This window comes from Eurosta solidaginis, chromosome 2 (assembly GCF_040869045.1).
Source record: "Eurosta solidaginis isolate ZX-2024a chromosome 2, ASM4086904v1, whole genome shotgun sequence".
In the NCBI taxonomy this organism is placed as follows: Eukaryota; Metazoa; Arthropoda; class Insecta; order Diptera; family Tephritidae; genus Eurosta; species Eurosta solidaginis.
The window spans coordinates 240,504,698-240,523,908 of NC_090320.1; the positions used below are offsets into that span (position 1 = coordinate 240,504,698).

Here is a 19,211-nt window from a genome sequence, read left to right on the forward strand (position 1 = left end):
AGTTTTAGTTTTTAATTTAAAATGGAGGTTCTTCGAGTCTCCAAATAGAAGATGAGGTGGCTCATTAGAGTGAAACCACCGAGTTCCCTATGCTCGCCCCAAATTAAATAAATAAAGGTGTACCAGTGCTTTTTGCATCCTCCCATGTCTTAAGTACACCATAAATAAAATTAAAAATAATAAACTTAATAAATTGAATACATTAAAATAAAGATATTATAAAGGTGTATCGATGCTTTGCATCGTCCCGTGTTTTAAATACACCATAAACTAAATACGTAAAGGTGTACCAGTACTTTGCACCATCCCGTTGTTTAGGTACACCATAAACTAAATGAAAATAAAATACAGTCTTTATAAAATTAAATACATTAAAATAAAAAAAATAATAAATTTAAAAAAAATGCTTGGTGGCAGTGGGCTTTGGGCCCGCAACCCCAAACGTTTGAGTCGGGTACGTCATCCACTGTGCCACGACTCATACGCCTACAACCACATCAAATTACTCCCTTATAACTCACATTAAACTGCTCGCCCTTAACTGCCCCACGCTTAGCTACTCATAGAAATTTTGTATAAAAGAAAACAACTTTTGAATAAAGAACAGAATTCAACCTGGTGCCGTTTCAATTGGCAGTAAATTCTATCTGGTGCCGCTAACTGGGCACTGCAACCTAGACTTCGATTTTCTCTTATCCGCAAACATTACAATACACGCGACAGGTATGCCTTTCCTAAGAGGCGACTAAAATACCAAATTGTTTCAAGGGGTTGTATAGCGCAACCTTATCAAGGGGTTGTTAGCGCAATTTATAGCTTCTCCAACCAATTTGTCAAACTTACCTACCAGTGGCCAATCCTGTTTTTTTTAACAGCTGAGGCTCTGGCGACTCCAAGTTCCTCATGGATGTAGGGGGTGGGAGGGTGGTATGGCGTAGAAGATTTCATGTGGTCGTACCAAATCGTTCCCGAGATGGTCGGCTAGTACCTTATTGGTGCTTGTTACCGGAACGTACCGGATCAGCATCCGAAAAAGGGCGACCTATATAGATAACACTTCCTAAAGCCTTCGGGGAGTGTCCCTATCGATGCAACAACAACAACTGTAGTATCAAAACCACAACCGGAAAGAACTCGATATAGCTTTGAAAATCGAAATTGAAAACGACCTTGAAATAATTTTGAATAACGAAAGAAAAGCCCAAATAATTTTATACAAACCAAAATCGAAACAACTTGAAAAGCAAAAATAAACCAGATATCAAATAATAATTGAGAAACGCAGACAAAACAGAACACAATTTTTTTAAAACCAAACCCGAAATAATTTTGAAGAACAAAACTAACACAATTTGCAAAAGCGAGTTTGAAATATTTTGAAAAACGAAACCGAAGCAAAGCCGAAGCAATTTTAAGGACCCAAACCAAAGCCGTACCGATTTTAAAAATCGAAACTAGTACGAGTCCGAAAAATGTTTTGAGCCAAACGTAAGCCGCAATAACCGGAGGGACGGAATTAAGGCCGAAGTTGAGACGATGCTGAAAAAATTTGGAAGCAATCAAAGCCGACACCGGCACGCAAACAGCGAGAGATAAATAGCCAACATTAATCGAGACTATTTTTGAATTACTTGTACGTTAAGAAGAAACTGCTGTCTAAGCCCAATCATTTCCTGTTATAGAAGATATGCCCGAGACCTGCGCACGATAATATGTCCCAAGCAACGAAATAGGTCGGGTTTTAAACGACAAATACTTCTTTTCAATGGTTTGATGGACCAATGTTTTTTACCTTTGGGTTGTTATAAGAGTTATTTGGCTGGTGGTGGTAAAGAAAAAATGGAGTTTTCCTTTATCCTCCTACGCGTTTCGGTACATTTTGTATCGTCCTCAGGGAGATATTACATTTAGTTTTATATACACAAAATCATTTAAAATAATTAAGCTCTTCCTAAAAATAGCCTGCGTCCTGACTGACTATCGTTTCTGTCTAACCCGAGCAAGGCAGTGCGACAACAACAATACGCTCGGCTACGTAAGTTAAGCTCAGCCAAATTTTGTTCATCCTGCTTCAACCCCCGTGGCATCTGCTATTGTTGTTGTGCCAGTGCTTCCCCCCATACAATAGGTGCGACCGTTCACAAATTGTCATCAATGTCCTCTAACGGGATTCCAAGGAAACTTGCAGTTTCAACAGGGGTGGACCATAGTGAGAGGGGTGTTAAAGGCGTTGGATAAACATTGCAAGCAGGACATACATTTTGTATGTCGGGGTTGGTTCTGGATAGGAAAGAGTTTAACCTGTTACAGTACTCAGATCGAAGTTGGGCTAGACTGACGCGCGTTTCCCTTGGGAGAGTGCGTTCCTCTTCTGCGAGTTATGGGTATTTTGCTTTAAGAACTGGATTCGTCATGACTGGATCTGTCGACTTAGCAATGTTAAACACAGTTCCTACAATCTAAAATCTCATCAACACATATCTGCATTATCCTATAAGACGCAGTGAGTTGTGTAAAAAAATTGCTAAATTTTTATACTCAGTTGAGCAGAGCTCACAGAGTATATTAACTTTGATTGCATAACGGTTGGTTGTACAGGTATAAAATAATCGAGATAGATATAGACTTCCATATATCAAAATCATCAGTATCGAAAAAAAATTCGATTGAGCCATGTCCGTCCGTCCGTCCATCCGTCTGTCCGTTAACACGATAACTTGAGTAGATTTTGAGGTATCTTGATGAAATTTGGTATGCGGGTTCCTGGGCACTCATCTCAGATCGGTATTTAAAATGAACGATATCGGACAATAACCACGCCCACTTTTTCGATATAGAAAATTTCGAAAAATCGAAAAAGTGCGATAATTCATTACCAAATACGCATTAAGCGATGAAACTCGGTAGGTGATTTAAGCGTATGACGCAGAATAGAAAACTAGTACAATTTTGGACAATGGGCGTGGCACCGCCCACTTTTAAATGAAGGTAATTTAGAAGTTTTGCAAGCTGTAATTTGGCAGTCGTTGAAGATATCATGATGAAATTTGGCAGGAACGTTACTCTTATTACTTTGTGTCTGCTTAATAAAAATTAGCAAAATCGGAGAACGACCACGCCCACTTTTTAAAAAAATTTTTTTTTTAATTCAAATTTTAAAAAAATGCTTTGCATGTCGATCTTGATGCCTTGGTCGATTAAGAAGTCCACTCCAATTATGATATCATCAACAATCTCTGCCACTATAAAATTGTGTATTACCGTGACGTTCCCAACTGCGACTTCACATGATACTTCTCCTAGAACCGTGGTGTCTTCCCCAGTGGGGAATGCAATGGTCTTATTTTCTTCTTTTCAATCCAAAATTGATTGTGAGGAAATAACATACATGTCCATAAACACTGTTACAGAGGTGAAGCAGTTCATTATCCAACGGAAGTTTTGAACTCGCTTGATCTACCAGGAATGCCTCCACATATATTGAAGTTGACAACTGGTGTTCCAATTATTATGCTGCGGAATTATTAGCCAAAGCTTTGCAACGGAACGCGACTAGCAGTTAAGAAATTGAGTATGAATGTTATCGAAGCAACAATTTTAACGGGGCCTTTCAAAGGTGAATATGTTCTCATCCCTCAAATTTCAATCATTGGCACAGAAGCTATATGCAAATTTAAAAGATTGCAATTTCCCATTCGACTGGCGTTCGCAATGACGATAAACAAAGCCCAGGGGCAATCCTTGCAAGAGGAGTGCTTCTCACATGGGCAACTGTATGTTGCGTGTTCCCGCGTCGGTAAACCTGATAATCTTTATGTGTTCACAGAAAATGGACAAACCAAATATATTGTGTACACACAAGTATTGCACAATCAAATTTATTTTAAAAGTAAACTTTGTGTCGTTTTTCATTACGAAAGCATATAGTAGAGAGTGGGCCACAGCAAAGCGCGTCAGGGTACAGCTACCCACTCAGCATTTAGATGATTAAATTTTCAATTTCCCTACATATAAATACAATTTGATTACTCTTTCTGACTAAATAATGAGTTATCATACAATTGAACAAAAGAAATAATCAAATATGAATACTTTTGATGATCAAAAACTGAAAAGCATTTTTCGATCACTTTTTGGAATCAATTTTGAAGTCCTTTGATGATTAAATTTTAATATTTCATTAAAACCAACAAAAAAATAATCAAATATGCTTACCTTTGATGATCAAAAACTGAATATAGTTTTTCAATCACATTTTGGAATCATATTTGAATCAAAGGTGTTTACTTTAGGTGATCAAAAATTTATAATCATTTTTAATTTACCTTTCTGAATCTTTTCTGACTATATTTGTTGACTGAATAATGAGTTTTATACTTGTTAAAATTTTACTTTTTATTGAAAATCTTATTTTTTTTCACATACACACATTTTTCAATCATGAAGTTCAGAAAAAATATGTATATAAAATTTTTATTATTAAGACATTCTTCAAGACAATGCAATGCAAATGCTGCTCGTGCCCGAAGATTTCCCCAACCATTTCTTCACATTCGGCTTCCCAGAAAATACATAATAGTTGGAAAATATAAAAGTTGTGAGCTTTTATAACATTACCATTACATTTACATTGATGTATTAAGTGCAATTTGTCCTATAAAAAGGATTATTATGTGACTTCTATGTATGTATATACAACTGCAAATCTCGAGTTATGTAAATCAACTAGGAGTATGTGTTAACATACATATTTACATACTTATATATACATGAACTAATATACATACATTACATTAAGGCCATCCTCCCATACAACCCCCAAAACTAGTTCGCCCCGCAAACACACCTTCGTTGCGACCGACAGCTGTATTTACGGGGCGAAGAAATTTCAAAGGCTATACGAGAGAAAGGCCCCATATTTGCTTAGGATCTAAGAGGCAAGTCTAAGGGGTGCAGTCTTTGCAGCCGTCGTGTTTCTTCGCCGTTGTCTAGCAAGTTAATGGCTTGTGGGTTTGGATGGTTGTGTAGCCTCTCGATATATCGTGTGCTATATCTTTTTATTTCGTCTATAACCATTTGAGCTATTTGACCAGGTAAGTGAAACTCTCTTGAGATATGTACCTGGATATGTCTTCAAAATCCCGTACCGTATCGTGTTTTAAGATGTTGACGATCATAGCTGATGCTGGATGTTGTAGTCGCAGGTGTATATCGATCAAGTTTATTTGCGAGTGACCTGTGGTTGAAATAGCTCACTTCCGCATGCTTTCTTCCCCTGATGAAATAAAAGTATTATGTAGTATCTTATTTTGAATGAGATATGAAGAATAAATGCATCATAATCGCATTCAAAAATGATTCAAATATCTCAACCAAAACGATTATTCAAGAATGATCATATTTATGGTACATTTTTCTCCCGACGTTACGTAAATTTTCGAACAGAAAATGCTTTTAAATTTGAACGTTTTTAATCATCTTGGGTATGATATTTAAATATTTTTTGATCAAAATTTTCAAAAAATGCTGGCTGGGTAGTTAACCATAAAAAATTAAAAAGAAAATAAATAATAGTTTAAAAAAAACTAAAAACAAGTAAGGAAGGTTAAGTTCGGGTGTACCCGAACATTACATACTCAGTTGAGAGCTATGGTGACAACATAAGGGAAAATAACCATGTAGGAAAATGAACCGAGGGAAACCCTGGAATGTGTTTGTATGACATGTGTATCAAATGAAAGGCATTAAAGAGTATTTTATGAGGGAGTGGGCCATAGTTCTATAGGTGGACGCCATTTAGGGATATCGCCATAAAGGTGGATCAGAGTTGACTCTAGAATTTGTTTGTACGATATGGGTATCAAATGAAAGGTGTTAATGAGTATATTAAAAGGGAGTAATCCTTAGTTCCATAGGTGGATGCCGTTTCGAGATATCTCCATAAAGGTGGACCAGGGTGACCCTAGAATTTGTTTGTACAATATGGGTATCAAACGAAAGGTGTTAATGAGTATTTTAAAAGGGAGTGGGCCTTAGTTCTATAGGTGGACGCCGTCTCGAAATATCGCCATAAAGGTGCACCAGGGGTGACTATAGAATGTGTTTGTACGATATGGGTATCAAATTTAAGGTATTAATGAGGGATTTAAAAGTGAGCGGGCCTTAGTTCTATAGGTGGATGCCTTTTCGAGGCATCGCCATTAAGGTGGACCAGGGGTGACTCTAGAATACGTTTGTATAATATGGGTATCTAACGAAAGGTGTTAATGAGTCTTTTAAAAGGGAGTGGGCCTTAGTTCTATAGGTGGACGCCTTTTCGAGGTATCGCAATAAAGGTGGACCAGGGGTGACTCTAGACTTTGTTTGTACGATATGGGTATCAAACGAAAGGTCTTAATGAGTATTTTTAAAAGGGAGTGGGCCCTCGTTTTATAGGTGGTCGCCTTTTCGAGATATCGCCATAAAGGTGGACCAGGGGTGACCCTAGAATTTGTTTGTTCAATATAAGTATTAAAAGAAAGGTGTTAATAAGTATTTTAAAAGGGAGTAATCCTTAGTCCCATAGGTTGGCGCCGTTTCGAGATATCGCCATTAGGGTGGACCAGGGGTGACTCTAGAATTTGTTTGTACAATATGGGTATCGAAGGAAAGGTGTTAATGAGTATTTTAAAAGGGAGTAATCCTTAGTTCCATAGGTGGACGCCGTTTCGAGATATCGTCATAAAGGTGGGCCAGGGGTGACTCTAGAATTCGTTTGTGCAATATGGGTATCAAAAGAAAGGTGTTAATGAGTATTTTAAAAGGGAGTAATCCTCAGTTCCATAGGTGGACGCCGTTTCGAGATATCGCCATAAAGGTGGGCCAGAGGTGACTCTAGAATTCGTTTGTGCAATATGGGTATCAAACGAAAGGAGTTAATGAGTATTTTAAGAGGGAGTGGCCTTAGTTCTATAGGTGGACGCCTTTTCGAGATATCGCCATAAAGGTGGACCAGGGGTGACTCTAGAATGAGTTTGTACGATATGGGTATCAAATTAAAGGTATTAATGAGAGTTTTAAAAGGGAGTGGTGGTAGTTGTATATGTGAAGGCGTTTTCCAGATATCGACCAAAATGTGGACCAGGGTGACCCAGAACATCATCTGTTGGATACCGCTACTTTATTTATATATGTAATACCTGCCAAGATTTTAAGGGTTTTTTATTTCGCCCTGCAGAACTTTTTCATTTTCTTCTACTTAATATGGTAGGTGTCACAACCATTTTATAAAGTTTTTTCTAAAGTTATATTTCGCTTCAATAAAACAATCCAATTACCTTAGCATGTTTCATCCCTTTTTACGTATTTGGTATAGAATTATGGCATTTTTTTCATTTTTCATAATTTTCGATATCGAAAAAGTGGGCGTGGTCATAGTCGGATTTCGTTCATTTTTCATACCAAGATAAAGTGAGTTCAAGTAAGCACGTGAACTAAGTTCTTTAAAGATATGTCGATTTTTGCTCAAGTTATCGTGTTAACGGCCATGCGGAAGGACAGACGGACGACTGTGTATAAAAACTGGGCGTGGCATCAACCGATTTCGCCCATTTTCACAGAAAAGAGTTAACGTCATAAAATCTATGCCCCTACCAAATTTCAAAAGGATTGGTTAATTTTTGTTCGACTTATGGCGTTAAAAGTATCCTAGACAAATTAAATGAAAAAGGGCGGAGCCACGCCCATTTTGAAATTTTATTTTATTTTTGTATTTTGTTGCACTATATCATTACTGGAGTTGAATGTTGACATAATTTACTTATATACTGTAAAGATATTAAATTTTTTGTTAAAATTTTACTTTAAAAAAATTTTTTTTTTTTTAAAGTGGGCGTGGTCCTTCTCCGATTTTGCTAATTTTTATTAAGCGTATATATAGTAATAGGTGTAATGTTCCTGCCAAATTTCATCATGATATCTTCAACGACTGCCAAATTACAGCTTGCAAAATTTTAAATTACCTTCTTTTAAAAGTGGGCGGTGCCACGCCCGTTGTCCAAAATTTTACTAATTTTCTATCCTGCGTTATAAGTTCAACTCATCTACCAAGTTTCGTCGCTTTATCTCTCTTTTGTAATGAATTATCGCAATATTTCGGTTTTTCGAAATTTTCGATATCGAAAAAGTGGGCGTGGTTATAGTCCGATATCGTTCATTTTAAATAGCGATCTGAGATGAGTGCCCAGGAACCTACATACCAAATTTCATCAAGATACCTCAAAATTTACTCAAGTTATCGTGTTAACGGACGGACGGACGGACGGGCATGGCTCAATCAAATTTTTTTTCGATCCTCATTATTTTGATATATGGAAGTCTATATCTATCTCGATTCCTTTATATATGTACAACCAACCGTTATCCAATCAAAGTTAATATACTCTGTGAGCTCTGCTCAACTGAGTATAAAAACACGCTTTTATAGCTAACCGAACTAAAAAATAGAAAATAATTTTCAATTAAAAAGATTTTATATAACAGTAGTAGAAGGTCAAACAATCATTTATAGTTAATCACCTCAAAATAAAATTATAATAAAATTTAAGTTATTAACAGAATAATTTAATTCAGATTAAAAAGCGTTTTTTTAGTTTTTTTAAACTATTATTTATTTTTAATTTTTTAGTTCAAGTAATTTTACAAGTTTTAGTCGAGAGTGATGAAACCTCGAAACGCCAGCGGTCCATGGATGAATCCAACCCCACGGCACCGAAAAGGGCCAAGACGCAGGGAGGCTGGACGCGGCCTTCGCCGAAATTGCCAAGGGTCGGCAGATCATTGACATTATAGACGAGAGCAGCAAAGATGGCAGGATCAAGAAACAACAGTGGAAGTGAATCGAGGTCGCGCTCGCTACGGTGGCCGTTAAGGTTAATAAAGACAGCCCTGGTCCACCGCCATCTTACACCGATACAGGGTGGTTTCAGGGCAATGTCAAGCTAATTGCCTGTGACGACGCCAGGTCGGTAAACCTCTATAGGGCCGCCGTCACGCTGATAGGGGTGGTATATCCGGGCGCGCGCCTCAAGGTAGTCGAGGCGCGTGATATCCCCTCACGACCAAGGGCTAGAGCTTGGGTTCCAGTGACGCCAACGGACCCAGCTGACATCCTGGAGCTGCCGCAGGAGTACAAACCGCCACAGGTTTGGAAGTCAACCCGGATAAAACCGAGCTTGTCCTCTTCACGAGGAGGTACAAAGTACCAAATCTTACACCGCCAAGAATTGGGGGTACGTTCTTAGCGTTTAGCGATCAAGTCAAGTATTTGGGAGTCATTCTGGATAGGAAGCTATTATGGAGTGACCATATAGTGGAGCGATCCAAGAAGGCATCAGCAGAGCTGTTCACCTGCAAGAGGGCAATTGGCACCACAGCCATTGCGCGCCCGACTCTTATTTATGGTGCCTTGGTCTGGTCGCCAGCACTAGCTAAAAGTACCTATCTTAAAATGCTTCAAAAGGTGCAACGGAGTTCGGAGCTCTGCATTACTGGGGCTCTTGGCTCCACTCCAGATTCCGTTACATACATACATGGATACATAGATAGATACAAGCCAAGCTAATAAAAGCGTGTTAAAAAGGGCTCCAGTATGCTCTTTCGTAGATGTGCCATGCATCCACTTCGATCATTAATAAAGGAATTCGCTTTTCGCATTATGTGCAAGGTTTCAAATCTATGGCCATTTGGGTTGGTCATAAGTTCAATTGACCTTATGTCCGTTAACCTTATGTCACCCCACCATCATCTTTCGTAGATGTGCCATGCATCCACTTCTATCATTAATAAAGGAATGTCTTTTTCGCATTATGTGCAAGGTTTCAAATCTATGGCCATTTGGGGTGGTCATAAGTTCAATTGGCCTTATGTCCGTTAACCTTATGTCACCCCACCATCACGTTATTGCATTATCATCGAGCCTTGATACGTGTGCAAAGTTTCAATCAAACTTATGGTCATTCAAAGTGGTAATAAGGCCAATTGACCTTATGGCCGTTGACCTTATGTCACCACACCATCGCATTCATGCACTGTCATTGAGCCTTGATACGTGTGCAAAGTTTCAAACAAACTTATGGCCATTCAAAGTGTTAATAAGGCCAATTGACCTTATGGCCGTTGACTTTATGTCACCGCACCATCACATTAATGCATTGTCATCGAGCCTTGATACGTGTGCAAAGTTTCAATCAAACTTATGACCATTCAAAGTGGTAATAAGGCCAATTGACCTTATGGCCGTTGACCTTATGTCACCATACCATCACATTAATGCATTGTCTACGAGCCTTGATACGTGTGCAAAGTTTCAATCACACTTATGGCCATTCAAAGTGGTAATAAGGCCAATTGACCTTATGGCCGTTGACCTTATGTCACCACACCATCACATTAATGCATTGTCATCGAGCCATGATCCGTGTGCAAAGTTTCAATCACACTTATGGCCATTCAAAGTGGTAATAAGGCCAATTTATCTTATGGCCGTTGACCTTATGTCACCGCACCATCACATTAATGCATCGTCATCGAGCCTTGATACGTGTGCAAATTTTCAATTAAACTTATGGTCATTCAAAGTGGTAATAAGGCCAATTGGCCTTATGGCTGTTGACATTAATGCGTTGTCATCGGTCCTTGATACGTATGCAAAGTTTCAAATTAATCAGACTTCTAGAAACCGGTGAAAATTAAGCTCAAATATTCCGTTACATACATAGCTACAAGCCAAGCTAATAAAAGCGTGTTAAAAATAGTAATTAATGATTGGCGCGATTTATCTCCAAGAAGAGTTAGGCCGAACTTCTCTTCGAGTTTGCGTGTTGTTCCCTTTTGATTTTTCCTACAAATTGGCAGATGGGACATACATGTTTTATGCCGATTCGAAACGGAAGCTGATGCAAAGAAGATGCATTTTCATTGAAAAGCTTTTTATAGTAGAAATACACACAAATAGGCACGATAAATGAAAATCGGTTCGGATGTATAAATCCAGATAACATTAAGTAACAACGAAAAAATTAGTAAAACATTGCTAGCCTTCTCGCTATACAAGGAAGTATTTTTGAACACCTGTGTCCCATATGCGTGCAAGGGTTAAAAATACGGTCATATTGTACACGTATCACTTAACCTATGTGAATTTAATACCACAATTCAACTGTACAAATATAGAAACGAGCACTTAAATTTTTCTTTGAAAAATAATAGAATCTACGCACTAATTTCATTTTGTTAGAATAAACCTAACAACCTTGAATTTGTTGTTTTGGTAGAACAAAACCTATTTGTTTAACATATTTAGAATTTGTATTACGCTTGACGCATTAACCGTAAAAAATTTAAAAGAAAAAAATAATAATTAGTGCTTGGCGAGATTTATCTTCAAGAAGATTTAGGCCGAACTGCTCTTCGTGTTTGCTTTAATTTTTCCTTTTTTTTGTTTTGATTTTTCCTTTTTTTCTTTCATTTCTCTAGGGTAGCTTTGCCACAATTGGAAAAATTCTTTTCGTGAAATTATATAAGGTGAAATTGAAAATCGAAAAATTTAAAAAATTAAAAATTACACATTTTTGCAAAACCGTGCGCTAAAATCGGCTTATATGAGCAGATACTAGATAAAATTCTCTACAATATGAATCTACTTTTATTGAGTTACTAAGGGGTACTCACTTTTTTTTTGCTACTAATCTAAAAAATTTACAATTCCTTGTTGTTTTTTAAGAAAAAACATGTAAGGACGGGACTGTCTTCGGCTATGCCGAAGACTTCATACCTTTCATGAATGGGTCTGAACAATAATCTTATCCCGTTCGTAATCTCCGAATAATCGGATGTATAAGATAAGAAATATATAGTGAACAAATCTACATACCTAAACGATTTTTAAGATAAATATAAAATAAAAAATAGGTAGGTACTTTGTGTGAGGATGCATAGTTTCAGGTCTTTTGTGGTCTGCGTGTAAAAAATATGACTACGAATCACGTATTTCAACAATATATGACGTAAACGTAACTATTTGATGAAATGTTATGAATTTTGAAGCTTCTAGCCGTAAAAAAGGGGCAAAAATATACAGTTTATATGGGGTATATAATATATATACCACCGATCTCTATGATTTTTTCAGACAACAATATATGCTATATACGTAAGCATTTGGTGAAATTTGAAGCTTCTAGCTGTTAAAACGGGGCAGAAATTGCACAAAGTTTCTTATCTGAACAATCGGTTGTATGAGATATATACTATATATACCACCGATCTCAATGATTTTTTTCAGACAACAATATATACTATACACGTAAGCATTTGGTGAAATTTGAACATATCTAAACGATTTTAAGATAAATATAAAATAAAAAATTGGTAGGTACTTTGTGTGAGGATGCAAATTTTCAGGTCTTTTGTGGTCTGCGTGTAAAAACTATGACTACGAATCACGAATTTCAAAAATATATGAAGTAAACGTAACTATTTGATGAAATTTGATGAATTTTGAAGCTTCTATCCATACAAAAGGGGCAAAAATTACCGTTTATATGAAGTATAAAATATATATATCACCGATCTCAATGATTTTTTCAGACATCAATATATGCTATATACGTAAGCATTCGTTGAAATTTGAAGCCTGTAGCTCTTAAAATAGGGCAGTAATTACGAAAAGTTTCTTATCTGAACAATCGGTTGTGGGTGATATATACTATATATACGACCGATCTCATCAATTTTTTCAGGCAACAATATGTGCAATATACGAAAGTATATTGTGAAGTTTGAAGCTTCAATCTGTTAAATTGAGTAAGATATTACAAAAATTCTCTTTTTCTGAAAAATCGGTTGTATGGAGGATATATGCTATAGTGGTCCGATCCGGCCGATTCCGACAAATGTCTAATCGGGCACCCAAATACACCCACTCACCAAATTTTATCAAGATATCTCAAAAATTGAGGGACTAGTTTACATACAAACAGACAGACGGACAGACGGACATGGCTAAATCAACTCAGCTCTTCAACCTGATTTTGGGTTTCGTGACGAAATTAATATACCATTTCATTTTCATGAAAGGTATAAAAAACACCAAAATCCAAAATTAATGATAAATGTTTTACCTGGATTATCCATAACTCGTACTGAATAGATATCGTTTACAAAATTACGGTTTATATTAAATTTATTACCTCTAAACGCACTTAAACCGATTAACCAATATCACCCGGATTTCGAAAATTTCCACACAAATGCACCGTTTGTTGAAAATTGGCGGCAGCTAATTACCCGAAATTTTGCGTACACGACTTTTAGTAATTGCCCTCTAACATAAACACATTTTCGCATTTTCTGTCACTATGACTTTTTTCTACCTGCTGCCTTATAGTCGAAACACTGTGCGCCTGGAGCTGTGCGGTGCTGTCTTACTAGCAAAGTTAGTCGCAGTAGTCCAACCCCATCTCGGCCTCGATAAACGCAAACTAACTCTGTGGTCCGACTCTGAAATTGTTTTAGCCTGGCTTGGGAAGCCCCCTCATTCCTGGAAAACCTATGTCTCCAATCGAACTGCGCAGTTCATCGACCTCATCGGCAGTACCACCTGGCGACATGTGCGCAGCAAGGATAACCCGGCAGACATGGGCACCAGAGGATGCATCCCCTGGATCTAGCTAGGTCATCGCTAGTGGAACGGGCCTGAGTGGCTTTCCAGACCCCCCAAGGATTTGACAAAATCCACGGTCAGAAGCGTCGAACTCCCGAGCTACGACGAGTCGAAGCCCTACACGCCGTCGACGAAACGGATGCTATATTAGACCGATTCTCCTGTTGTTGTTGTTGTAGCGATAAGGTTGCTCCCCGAAGGCTTTGGGGAGTGTTATCGATGGGATGGTCCTTTGCCGGATACATATCCGGTACACTCCGGTGCCACAGCACCATTAAGGTGCTAGCCCGACCATCTCGCGAACAATTTATATGGCCACACTAAACCTTCAGGCCATCTCCTCCCTCCCCACCCCCAAGTTCCATGAGGAGCTTGGGCACCAGAGCCTCGTCTGTTAGTGAAACAAGATTCGCCGCGGATAGGCGAGGTTGACAATTGGGTTTGGAGAAGCTGTATATTGAGCTGGCAACCTGAAGGATTGCGCTACACAGCCCCTTGAATCTGGTATTTTAGTCGCCTCTTACGACAGGCATACCTACCGCGGGTATATTCTGACCCCCTAACCGGCTGGGGTGCCGATTCTCCTCTTATCCTCTTATCAATAGACTAAAGGCCGTAATAAGCGGCAACCGTGCCCCAAACGATCCCACATTGTCGCATGCTGACCTAACTTGTGCTAAACACCGCCTGATTATCTTGACGCAAACTAAAATTTTCGCCTCAGAAAGAGATTGTTTAGAGAATTCGAAACTAATCGGGAGGCGGAGTCCCTTGCTGGTACTTCATCCCTTCCTGGACCAACGCGGTGTTCTTCGTGTCAATGGGCTACTTGCATACGCCAATATCCCCTATAAGGAACGTCACCCCATCATTCTCCCCGAGAAATCTCGGCTCTCCATCCTGTGTCTACGTTTTCTTCATGAGTTGTTGCTTCATGCGGGCGTCCGCCTCATGCAACAAGTTATAAGGCAAGAATTCTACATTGCCCGTCTGAAACCCCTGTTCAAGAAGTGCATCTCTCAATGTAAAACCAGCACAATTCCCAAGCAGAGCACCCGTTCCCAAATAATGGCAGCCTTACCCCCCGAACGCTGTACATTCTCACCCCCTTTTACTATCACTGGCGTGGACTTCGCTTGCCCGTTCCAACTAAAAGCGTCCATGCTCCGATCCCCCACGCTGGTGAAAGGCTACGTGGCCGTCTTTGTCTGCTTCGCCACTAAAGCCGTCCATCAGGAACTATGCTCCGATCTCACCAGCAAAGCATTCCTCGCTGCCTCTTCCCGATTCGTGGGCCGTGAGGATACCCTAGCCAAATGATGAGCGACAACGATCCAACCTTTGTGGGAGCCAAACGTGCTACTGAGAAGGAGTTCATGACATTCCTGAAAGAAGTCTCATCGGACGTCGTCCAGAAACATGCACCGCAAGGCATCAATTAGAAGTTCATACCTCCCCCCCTCCCCCTCACAGCGCTATGCACATCGGCTGCTTGTGGGAGTCCGCGGTGAAAAGTTTTGCAACCCACTTCAAAATGGTTGCTGGGACCCATATATTTACCTTCGAAAAATTCTCGACTCTCCTAATCCGAATAGAAGTCATCTTAAATACTCGCCACATCTCCCAGCTGTCTCAAGATCCCAACGACCTCACTGCCATCACGCCGGGTCATTTCCTTACCGGTGCACCACCAGTTCAGCAAACACTGGAATGACGACTATCTCATGGATCTCCAAAAGCGATATCGATGGAAGATGAGCCAAACTCCGCCTCGAAAGGGCGACCTGGTAATCATCAAAGAAGACCTACCGGGTGGCGGCTCGGACGCGTGGAAGACACACATCTCGGGAAAGACGGACACATCCAAGTAGTCGCCGTAAGCACCAAGAGTGGCGTCCTCACCAGGCCAATCACAAAACTATGTTTTCTGCCGAATCCTGAACCTGATTTGAGCCCTCGCGGCTCACTAACACCCCCCCCTAAATTACTACAGTCCACTACATACACGCTATGGAAGAATCGACACAAATCCCGCGAACACCTTACTAACACTCCATTCCGAACATGATGAGTGACTAAAGTCTTTTATTTTTCCTGTCTCGTTCGCAGATGAAAAACCGCCCCTCTCCTTGGCATCACAAGTGACAAGGCCAACAACCACAAGATATTTCTTTGATTATACCAATTGTACAAACCACCAAATCCTTTCTTTTTTCTGCGCCAATAAAAATGTTAATACGTATCTTTGAAAATCGTTCGGAATTTATTCAATCGGTAAGAATATAAAGTAACAGTTTGAAGGTAAAGTCCGTGATACTGAGCGCGAACTTAAAGAGTAGATCGGTTTGTGACGATATTATTGGCAAGTGCTGACTATCACGTCGCCTAGACGGGCAAAATTCTGCCATACCCGCATATCAGGGACTCATCCGGCGCAACACCAGAGGAACCACTGCTCATCCAGCCATGTCACCCTAAAGTGGCGACCACCAAGAGGCTTCCGGGGTAACCAGTGTGAAAGGGTTAAAAATACGGTCATAATGAACACGTATCACTTAACTCATGTTAACTTAATAAACAATTCAACTGTGCAAATATAGAAACGAGCAATTAAGTACAAATATATTTTCCTTTGCAAAAGAATAGAATATACGTGTTAATTTCATATTGCTGGAATAAACATAATAACCTTGAATTTGTTATTTTGGTAGAACAAAAGATATTTGTTCAACTGATTTAGAATTTGTATTACCCTTGGCTCATTAACCATATAAAATAAAAATAATAATAACACAGGTCAACAAAAAAAAAGTTTTTTTTTTGTGCATGGGTTTTGCCCTATATATTCGGATTCTATGTTCAATTCTTTAAAAAAAAAAATGCAATTACGAATCAAAAATATTTGGTTTTGTAGAAGTTATAGCGATTTGAAAATTTTGCATTTTTGCAACAGGCTAATGTAGGTCCTTTCGCGCTATTTCGGTCGATAGAAGGCGGCGGGTAGCTACCTGATGCAGCGATGCATCGAGAAAAGGTCTACTTAAAGCACAACATACTCATCTTAAAAAAAACCAAAAAAATGTGGCTGAGAAACAGTAAAAAGGAGATAAAAGGTCCCAGATACACATGATTTTAGGTAGATTTGGCATTTCGTTAAGTACATATAAAGAAACTCATCGAAACTTTTACTGACGGATTGGCAGGCCTAGCAATAGAGCATGCCAGCTACCTGATAGCGTTTTTGTAAGTAAATAAAATTTTTTAAGAAGCTGTAGTTTCTTGGGTCACTCGTTGTGGCCGACACAATGTTTTTGCATATCACAGAGGAATGATGTCTTCGAGAAGTTGTAAACGAGCGGCTACTTCGTTTTGCTATATATGTGGCGAATGTATTAAAAGAAGACAAAAAAAGTTTGATTTAACTAAAAACACAAGGATTTGCGAGACCTACCTAGCCTACTTCGGTCTACCTGTTAAAAACCAGTACAAAAAATGGGCTCCACATGTTTCATGTAACTCTTGCAGAAGCATTCTGGAGCGTAAGTATATTTTCTCTTTTTTACTGTACTAAATGTTTCATATATACATATATACATATATCTACATATATATAATTGTATTATTCAATAACTGAAATTGTTATGAAATGCTTTACGTTTTACTATAGTTTGGTACCAGGGTGAGAATAGAGCCATGAAGTTCGCAGTGCCGAGGATTTGGAGGGAACCGAGTTATCATGACACGGATTGCTATTTTTGTGTAGTGAAACCACTGAAAGGGAAACGTTTAAGGAAAACAATACATCCGGAACTACCATCGACATCCGCTCCAGTACCACATTCGGAACAAAGTCCTGTACCTGATCCACCTGTGTTGGAAAAGCAACTATTCCCTCAAGACAGCTATCAAACACCGAGTTCATCTGCATCCGTACATTCCGAATTTGTTTCTCAATATGAACCAGGAATACCACATCTCATCAACTCTGAAGATCTCAATGACTTAATAAGAGACTTAAATCTATCAAAAGACAAAGCAGAGTTATTAGCATCGCGGCTTAAACAACGAAATTTACTTACTTCTGATGTTCGAATATCTCGGCAAAGAAAGCGTCTTGAAGAATTTTCTTGTTTCTACAGTAAGGAAGATGTACTCTGTTTTTGCTATGACGTGAAAGGTTTATTTGAAGCAGTTGGTATTCCTTGTAATACAAATGAATGGCGCCTCTTTATCGACAGCTCAACAAAAAGTCTAAAAGCAGTTCTACTACACAATGGGAACAAATTTCCATCTATTCCACTGGCACATTCCATACATCTCAAAGAAAATTATGACAGTATTAAAATGCTATTAACTGCAATCTAATATACGGAATACAAGTGGGAAGTTATTGGAGACTTCAAGATGGTTTGTTTTTTTACTGGAATGCAAGGTGGATATACCAAACACTCCTGTTATCTTTGCCTATGGCAGAAATGATGCCGCCCACTATCGCCAAAAACATTGGCCTGAACGTACTGAGTATGGAGTGGGAAGATTTAATATTAAACATGAAGCAATTGTCAATCCTAAAAATATATTGATGCCGCCATTGCATATTAAATTGGGCCTTATTAAACAATTTGTGAGGCTCTTAAAATTGAGTCTAAAGCTTTCAAATATTTGCAGACACTTTTCCAAAGCTGTCAGAGGCGAAAAATAAAGCTGGAGTCTTTGTTGGCCCTCAAATAAAAAAAATTATGAACTGCGATATTTTCCCGGACCTACTTAGCAATGAGGAGAAACTAGCGTGGAACAGTTTTAAGGCAGTAGTTCATGGCTTTCTTGGAAATCATAGGGATGAAAATTATGATGAGCTGATAACTGGCATGATTACGAATTTTTCCGCCATCGGATGTAGAATGTCGCTATAGGTGCACATGTTACATTCACATCTGGATAAATTCAAAGATAATATGGGAGCTTATTCAGAAGAACACGGGGAGCGATTCCATCAAGATATAATGGAGTTTGAGAAACGCTACCAAGGCCAGTATACGGAAAGCATGATGGGGGACTATATTTGGACATTAATAAGAGAAAATGTTACCGAATATGGCAGGAAAAGCAGGAAAAAGCATTTTTAAACAATTAAACTGTATTCTAAAACTAAATTTATAAGAATAAATCTTAAATTGATTTTTACTATACTAGAATAAATCAAATCTACCTATGTCAAATTTTGATGAATTTTCATGTTTTTCGTTTTTCTCATTTTTTTCGAACAAAACCAAATCAACAAACTTTTTTATATTCATATTCTTATTTCTGGGTGCAAAAGCAATCAAAAAAATGTACGCACGACCCATGTACAAAAATGTTGTTGACCAGTGTAATTAATGCATGGTGCGATTTATCTCCAAGAAGATTTGGGCCGGACTTCTCTTAGAATTTGCGTCTTGCTGCCTTTTGATTTTCGCTACAAATTGGCAGATGGGACATATATGTTTTATGCCCATTCCAAACGGAT

General features: G+C 38.6%; 1 protein-coding gene across 1 annotated transcript in view; it reads right to left on the bottom strand.

The window, feature by feature from the left end:
* The window catches only part of tkv (thickveins), a 929,476-nt gene that overhangs the window by 391,069 nt on the left and 519,196 nt on the right, over positions 1-19,211 (bottom strand). Inside the window, exon 2 of the mRNA XM_067767354.1 lies at positions 5,122-5,275. The gene's annotated coding sequence lies outside the window, so the exon portion shown is untranslated. The remainder of the gene's footprint in view (positions 1-5,121; positions 5,276-19,211) is intronic.